We start from the raw sequence: 8692 nt of genomic DNA, 5'->3' as shown, positions 1-8692 counted from the left end.
TTTTTGAAACTACTGATTAAATGCCTTCATAGATAGGACAGTCTAATTAATCTAATTTTGCTTTGAGTGCATTTTGGCAGTTTGTCTTTCTTTCTTTCTTTCTTTCTTTCTTTCTTTCTTTCTTTCTTTCGTTTGTTTCTTTCAAAGAATTGTCCAGGCCATTGAAGTTATCAAATCTGACAGAGTTGTTGAGGGTAGTGACTTATTATCCTTTTAACGTCCATGGGGTCAGTAGTGATTATGCTCTTTCAAATGTGATATTAGTAATTTGTCTCTCCTCTCTTTTATCCTTGGCTGGCCTACCTAGATTTACCAATTTTATTAATCTTTTCCAAAAAATAAACTCTACTAGCTTTCAGTTTCATTCATTTTGACTATTGTTCCTGGTTTTTAATTTCTTTGATTTCTTCTCTAATAATGCTATTTTCTTTCTTCTGCTTACTCTAGATTTAATTTGTACTTCTTCCTCCAGTTTCCTAAGATAAATGCTCAGGTTATTAATTTTAAATTAATGTTCTTCAGAGTCTCTATCTTGCAGCTCTTTCATCTGTCATCCAGTTAGAGTTCTGAAGGCTTGTCAGTGTTGTGGTAGTGTATGGAAGAGAGAGAGTTTTCCATAATTTTGTCACTATGTTAAAATCTACATGACCCTGTGTCTTTCACAAATGTCTGTCTCCCTCCTCCAGAGGTGTGACTTTTTCTTTAACACTCTTTGTTAGTCTCTCTCTCCTGGCTTCAATGTTCCTTATCTATTTTAGTTCTATCCCCTCTTATTATTTTTTTTTCCCTTAGATGAGACAAGAAAGCTACAGGGGAGGCCAAATTCCTTTCCTTCAACTGCAAAAAGTCTTCAGAATTATCTTCTCATGAATTCTTTTTTCACCTAGATATCAGGCATTTATTAGGGAGAAGATTCTGGATGAGCTTCAAGATGATTGTTCTCTTGACTTCCCAACTAGTACCATCAGGGAAAGTTTCTAAAATTCTCACCAGGAGAACTTGGTGGATTCCTGTAGTAAAATCCTGAATAACTGTGGGGGTCCAGTAATGACTGCAGTCCCCAAGAGTTTCTCACTTTTAAGCTAATCTGCACTCAACCTCCAGCAGTTCTTCAAAATTACTATGTAAATATTCTTACCAGTTTCAGGATTCCCACAGATTCTACTCCAGGTAAACACATCTCTGGAGCTATATCATTCTGCATGTGGCCATCTCTCTATATTTTGGGATTTCAGCTTGCCTTGTGATATCTGTTCAATGATGGGTCAAAAACAATTATTGATTTTTTAATTTGTCTGGGCCTTTTTATTATAAATACAGGAGTGAATACTTCTCATCTGTTTGCATATGATGCTGAAACCAAAAGTCCCTAGACGTAATCAGATAAATACTCTACAACTCACACCATGGCAGATCAAATTGACAAAACAGAGAATTCCTTAAATGGTGGAATCAATGTTATACTATTTGTCATACTTTTAAAAATATTTCCTGAAAAATTAGAACAAAATTTATTTTCAAATATTTATAAGAGAAGATCACTTAAAATATGAGACAATAGAGTAAGCCCTTAAACAATTTCAATGCTAAAGGATACATATTTTATTTCAGGGAGATATTAAACTACATCTTAAAAGTAAAAGGAGGAAATAATAAATCTGTGCTGTATTTTTAAGCAAACATCTTTATAATACTTAAGACGGCACTATTTATTTTTTTGTTTGATTTTTGAAAGATTTATTTATTTACTAAGGGTGGCAGAAGGAGAGAGAGAATCCTGAAGCAGACTTCCTATTGAGCATGGAGCCCCACATGGGGCTGGGTCAAGACCCCGAGATCATGATCCCAGCCAAAATAAAGAATTGGGCTGCTTAACCAACTGAGCCACCCAGGCATCCCTGGTGCTATTTGTCAGTCTTATACCTAGCACTAGTACCAGACTATATTATTTTATTTTTATAATTTAATATTTCTCTACTAATATGTAGTAGACAATTAGATCTGTTAATACTTAGTAGAGCACTTATGGCTAGCAAAATTATTCTTTTTAAAAAATTTTTATTAATGTATTTAATAAAATTAATAGAGGAAGGAGAGAGAGAGAATCTCCAGCAGACTCCCTGCTGAGTACAGAGCCCTGACACAGGGCTCAATCCCATGACCCTGAGATCATTATCTGAGCAGAAACCAAGAGTCAGGCCCTTAACTGACTGAGCCACCAAGGAGCCCCTAACAAAAACAGTATATGACTGTTATTTCATTTTTAAAATGGACATCATTTTTTTTTTTTAATTTTTTTTTTTTTTTATTTATTTATGATAGTCACACAGAGAGAGAGGGGCAGAGACACAGGCAGAAGGAGAAGCAGGCTCCATGCACCGGGAGCCCGACGTGGGACTCGATCCCGGATCTCCAGGATCGCGCCCTGGGCCAAAGGCAGGCGCTAAACCGCTGCGCCACCCAGGGATCCCTGGACATCATTTTTAAGCATCTAATTAATATTCATATATTTTTGACACAACAAAAAAACTTCCCATTTACAAATTTAGAATGTAATCCAAGTGGTTAACAATCACTGGATCCTGAAACCCTTGCCCCAAACTTCAAGACAGAACATGGTAATAACATATGTCCATTTAGTACAGCTATAATTTGCCTGATTTTCTGGCTGAGTTTTAAAATAGAAACACCTTGCAATTCCTTTAAGCTCATGTCCATTCCTTCCAATCCTGAAATGAGAAAATCCAAATTCCCTGTGGGAAGATTGCAGCCACTATAAAAGCCATCAGGATTTCCATTCATGTCTTTTTTTTTTTTTTTTTTAAAGAGGGAATGCACATGTGCACCTGAGCTGTGAGGAGGGGCAGAGGAAAAGGGAGAATCTTAAGCAGACTCCACGCCCAGCACAGAGCCTGACTTGGGGCTTGATCTTACCCTGCGATCATGACCTCAGCGGAAATCAAGAGCTGGAAGCTTAACCAACTGTGCCACTCAGGCTCCCTTCTACCTATGTTGTCTTTCACCAGTTTTCTCCCTTTCTGGTTTGTGAAAGATACGCTTGAAAGAAGTAAGAAGCTGAACTTCACTGTGAAAAATCTATTCCTTAAGTAGAATTTGTTTTTTACTTCTACTATTATTTTGTTTTCTATGTTTTCTCTGGGAAAAATGGATTTGTATTAGTATTTTTAATGAGGTCGTTTTGGTTTTCTCCAGTTTTCGAGTTTCATATTTGATATTTTAACTCTCAGTTTACACTCTGAGACAATTTTATGAAAAGCACAATTCCTGAAAGTCAACTGGATCAATGGGATGTATGATAATATTTTTAATTTTTTATGATAAATATTTATTTCTTACATCTTCAGGCCTCACATCTTGAAAGTTTTATATTAAAATCTGAGACAACAGAGTAAAGGTGAAATGATTATTGGAATGATTCAAAACTGAGTTTATAAACCAGAAGAAAATAAGTTAGGGACACTACAGCACTTCTGTTGAATGAGTGTCTAAATATCAGCATTTTGTAGTCTCAAAAATAAATCAATTATTTTAAATAAAGTCTTTCTTTTAAAAAGAAGCTGAGGGGAATAAGAATAATTTTTCACTCATTTGAGAAGGAAATGAGTCCACTAGGGAACTTTGCATGGGGGCTCCATGGAGGATAAAGACAACCAAAGCCCAAAGCAGGCTTTGTAAACTTATTTAAAATATTTCTTTTTGCATTTTTTTTTCTTTAAAGCTTTCAAGTTTTAATCATTACCATATGGGATTTGGAAAGAAATTGTTAAAAATAATTGCTCACAATAATCATAAGTAGTCTGAATTAAATTAGAGCAGAGAGTGAGAGACGATGTGGTGAGTATAAGTTTGCTTTTAAAGACAAATGCTTAATGGAAGGGCACATTTAATATTGCATGTGAAATTATTTATTATTGGCAAGAAATCCTAAGCATTTCAAGTTTAAATGAATAACATTAGTATTTGGATACTCATGGATTATCTATCATTCATGGATTAACTATTATTTTTTAATGCCATAAGTCAATTCACAAAACCTTAGGGAAGATATTTCCTCAACTGCACCATCTCTGGGGGAAAAAAAATGCTAAGAAGCTTTATGTAAATAGTGTTATACTGTTCTCACAGGAATAGTTAGTATACTTTTTAAAGGAAAAATAAAGAATCTTAAGAGACCAAAAGCTTGTTTGTATAGACTTGGGTGAAAAAAAAAAAGAGGAAAACAAAAAAATGAAGAAAAAAGAAAGAAAAGGAAAAAAAAAGAAAAATGCTGAAAGAAGCGCAAATTTATATGCCTCAATGAGATACCATTTCTTGCATCCCAATTTAACAAAAAAAAATTTTAAAAATTAAAAAGTTGAAAAAAAAAAAAAAAAAATTAAAAAGTTGTAAGGACATAAACTTTATCCTACACTGTTGGTGACAGTTCGAAATGGTACAACCTCTATAAAAGAAAGTTAACATTATATAACAGAATTACAATCTCTCTGATCCTGCAATCCCACTTCCAGAAATTTATCCTGAAGATATACACCTCTTCAAATATGAAACAACATATGCACATAGTTATTCACTGCAATGTTATTTTCAATAGAAAAATACTGAAAGCAACCAAAGTATGCCCCTGCCCTGTAGTCTAGGTGAATCAATTATAGAAAATCCATAAAATGAAGTATTAGGCAACTATAAGACATATGAAGACTATTTTAACCCACATGGAAAGAATTTCAGGCTCTCTTGAGTTAAAAAAAAAATGGAAGCAAAGGAAATCAAGATAAAAGAATGTATATTATATCCTACCTTTTGTGGATAAGAGAAAAATGTATACACCAAAAAATAATAAAGTAAGTCTTGAGCTATATTTAGTAAGCTTAGTAGTATTGTGTTTTAATTCTGAAACTATGTTCTGTAAATTGTGGACTAGAGCAAAAGAGTGAATATACTGAGGCTTCTGGGAAAGTATGGGAAAGAAAGATATAGACAAAATAGAAAATGAAGAGAAACAGAAGTCAATATTGTTGAATCTGATCTGAAAAAAATCAGTATGAACTTGTGATTTTTGTGTGTATAAATCTGTATATAGACACACACACGCAGACACACACACACACACACACACACACACACACTTTCTTACCCTGTACCCTGGAACTACATAAAAATAATGACATTCCAAAAGCAAAGAGCACATCTAAGTCCCAATATGAAATTATATCTCTCTCTCTATGAAGTCACGGTTTATGTAAAAAACAAAAAGAGAAATTTCATATCTAGGACAAGGAAAGTTCAGAGTGAACCTAGAACAACTTTTTGGCCAAAAATTAAAAAATGAAAAAAAGAAAGAAAACAACAAACAAACAAACAACAACAACAACAACAACAACAAAACCCTCTCCTTTCAGGAAGAATGCCAGTTAATAAAAATAAGGGAGATTATAAAAATAGAATACCACCATTTTGTTATGTTCAGTGAAATGATGAATGCTGGCAGGATCAGTGATGGGTGGGAAAGCCATTTAACGAAAGGCTGTTGGGGAAGGACTGAGTCAGAAGATAAATTTTTATGGAGAGGTCTGGCTGTCACTATCTTAATCAAGTGGTCGAACACAGCCTTGCCAATGATGGGAGGGCCTCACTTGACATGCCTCCTGAGGGACAAAGCATCATCCATGTGGTATTGAGGTTACCAAAATTTTATCCTGAAGGAGCAGTTGGAAGAACTTAGGGCAATCTGAGTAGACCATCAAATAAATAATGAAGAAATGAGGAAGGTGACTTAAAATACGTAGTAGGCAAATGTTCCATGTGAATCCTGCCTGCATGGTCCCTACCTGCATCCTCTATAAAGGATATCTTGACGAGAACTGAGGACATTTGAATTTGATCTGTATGTTAGCTTATTGTATTGAAACTATGTTGATTTTCTTAGACAGTAGTGATATGGTTTTATAACAGAATATCCTTGTTTTAGGAAGAGGTATTTAGATGTGAGAGATTCTATTCCTCTGGCTACAGTTATGTCTTGGCCAAAACTAAGAGAGAAGGCAAGGGAAGGGGAAGAGAGGGGAGAGGGGAAAGAAGGAAAGATGGGAGCAGCTTTGACAAGATTTTAAGTGATGAATCTTTTTAAAGAGTAAGTTGGGTTTTACTATGCTATTCTTTCAACCATTCTGTAGATTTGAACTATTTCAAAATAAAAATAAAATAAATGTATAGGAAAGAAAAAATAATTGATGCCTATAAATAGCTTTTTGACTTCCTAGTTTTTTTTAAATCTTACAATATACAGAGTCAAAAAGCATAATGTGAGTGCTATGTTCTTATCATTTACAAGTAGCATTTTAAATTGGACTCATTTAAGACCACCATTGGAATGAAGGAGAAGATAGAATAAAACATTAAGAATAAAAAATAAGGGACCCCTGGGTGGCGCAGCGGTTCGGCGTCTGCCTTTGGCCCAGGGCGCGATCCTGGAGACCCGGGATCGAGTCCCACGTCGGGCTCCTGGTGCATGGAGCCAGCTTCTCCCTCTGCCTGTGTCTCTGCATCTCTCTCTGTGTGTGACTATCATAAATAAATAAAAATTAAAAAAAAAGAATAAAAAATAATATTTAAGCCAGGAAGGTGTAGAGGCAGGGGAGATCACTGAATATATTAAATGATTATAAATATAAGATATTAAGTTTTAGATAAATATATTAAGTGAATCAAATGTGCACCTTTTAAAATAACAACGAACACAGATTATGCAAGTTTCTCTGAATTGCATCGTTCTTGTATTAAAGTTATTGTTATAATAATGAGATTTTACTCATCATTATCAACTTTATTCAGAAATTTGAGACCAGAAAAAAAAAATCAAGGTTTATTTTAACAAATGTTTCTGGAAAATCTCTTACATGCAAAACAGAAATGCATGTTACGAAAGGAATGATGTTCAACTAGTGTTCCTTAGATATTATTATTAATATTGTTTTCCAAATGGAAAGTAAAAGAATACTCAACATTTTGTATTCTGCTTATTAAAAAAAAGTGTCTGCAAAATAATTTATATTTAGTGAACCTAAAAAATGGATTAATAGAATTTTATTAGAATTTTAAAGTAGAATTATTACAAAAAGATGGACATGTTTGCTTGGCTTATTCTCCAAAATATAATTACTTCCAAACAATAGCAACCTTCACCAATATATGCAAGCAACGAACCAAAATGAACAACCAATCTGGTGTCTTGTTAGAAGAGTATGTATGACACTGAGAATGCCAACTTCAGAATCAGGCTTTTTTACATTCAGATCCTAGATCACTTGCTCATTATCTTTATGATCACAGGAAATTTACATAAAATCTCTAAGCCCCAGTTCTCTCTTCAGTGAGAAGGAGTAATACTTGTAAATTTCTTATCCTAGTGCTTGTCATGTAAGGAGAACTCCATAAATGTTCTATTACCAGTGCTAACCTCATTAAAAGGTAATCTTTAATTGTTAGAATCAAAATATAAACAGACTTTCAAAGGAGGTGATATAAAACTCATCAGTGCATGAATTGCTTTACATAATAACTATTAACTATCACTTTATTTTTTTTTCTCAGTTCAAGTTTAATAGAAACAACAAAAGATCAAAAGTCATGCCCTGCTACTGTACATACCAGTTAGCCTGCCCCATAGCATACCTCAGACCATTCTCTCCAGAGGAAGAAAGGCTGGCCTCCTAACCCCTGCAGGAATGGGCTGTCTTGTCCCAAACACATACCACATCTGCAGAGTCTAAAGTCTTGTTTTAAGCATGACAATAGTACAAAAAAACGATTCTGTTTTCATGGGTGCCCCACTACAGCCCGGCCCTAAAATGGCGAGGCACTCACTTCTGCTTAGAGAAATATTCTTTGCTCTTCTGGACATCAGGCTTGATGGTATCACTGCCAGGCTTCCAGCCAGCTGGGCACACTTCCCCATGCTTGTCAGTGAACTGGAAGGCCTGAACCAGTCGCAGAGTCTCATCCACAGAGCGACCAACAGGAAGGTCATTTACAGTGATCTGCCGAAGGATACCTTTATCATCAATGATAAAGAGGCCCCTGAACGAGATGCCTTCATCAGCCTTTAAGACTCCATAGTCCTGAGCAATGAATGGTACACTTGGGGTCTGATACCAAGGGAATGTTCATGGGTCCCAGTCCTCCTGTTTTTTGGGGGTGTTGATCCTACAGCAAGCCAGGTGACAGAAATGAGAATCCACAGAAGCACCAATCACTTGACAGTTGAGTTTCTTAAATTCTGCCCTGTCACTGAAAGCAATGATCTCCGTGGGGCACACAAAGGTGAAATCAAGAGGATAAAAGAAGAATACAACATATTTTCCTTTGTAGTCACATAAGCTGAGGTCTTTGAACTGGCCATCTGGCATAACAGCCGGGGCTTTGAAGTTGGGAGCAGGATGCCCAATTTTGGCATTTCCTGAAGACATCTTGCCATGGGCAGCACTGAGGAGACTAACCGCCGAAGACCAGTCAGGAAGAAGACGCTAACCATCACTTTAAAAAGAAATTACATTGTTTACTTATAAAAGTAAACATTTCCTAATGTACAGAGGTCTAGAGCATAAACAAAACAGTCTCCCTGTTTTTCTGTTAGGACTGACAAAGAAGACAAGGGGCAAAGGATGAGAGAAGT

The 8692-nt window shown here is 35.4% G+C and overlaps 1 pseudogene; it reads right to left on the bottom strand.

The window, feature by feature from the left end:
• Positions 1 to 7875: 7875 nt before the first annotated feature.
• LOC121485264 lies at positions 7876 to 8486 on the bottom strand (annotated as a pseudogene).
• Between the last annotated feature and the right edge of the window lie 206 nt (positions 8487 to 8692).

Source organism: Vulpes lagopus, chromosome 2 (assembly GCF_018345385.1).
Source record: "Vulpes lagopus strain Blue_001 chromosome 2, ASM1834538v1, whole genome shotgun sequence".
In the NCBI taxonomy this organism is placed as follows: domain Eukaryota; kingdom Metazoa; phylum Chordata; class Mammalia; order Carnivora; family Canidae; genus Vulpes; species Vulpes lagopus.
This window is presented reverse-complemented; position numbering and strand designations above follow the sequence as displayed.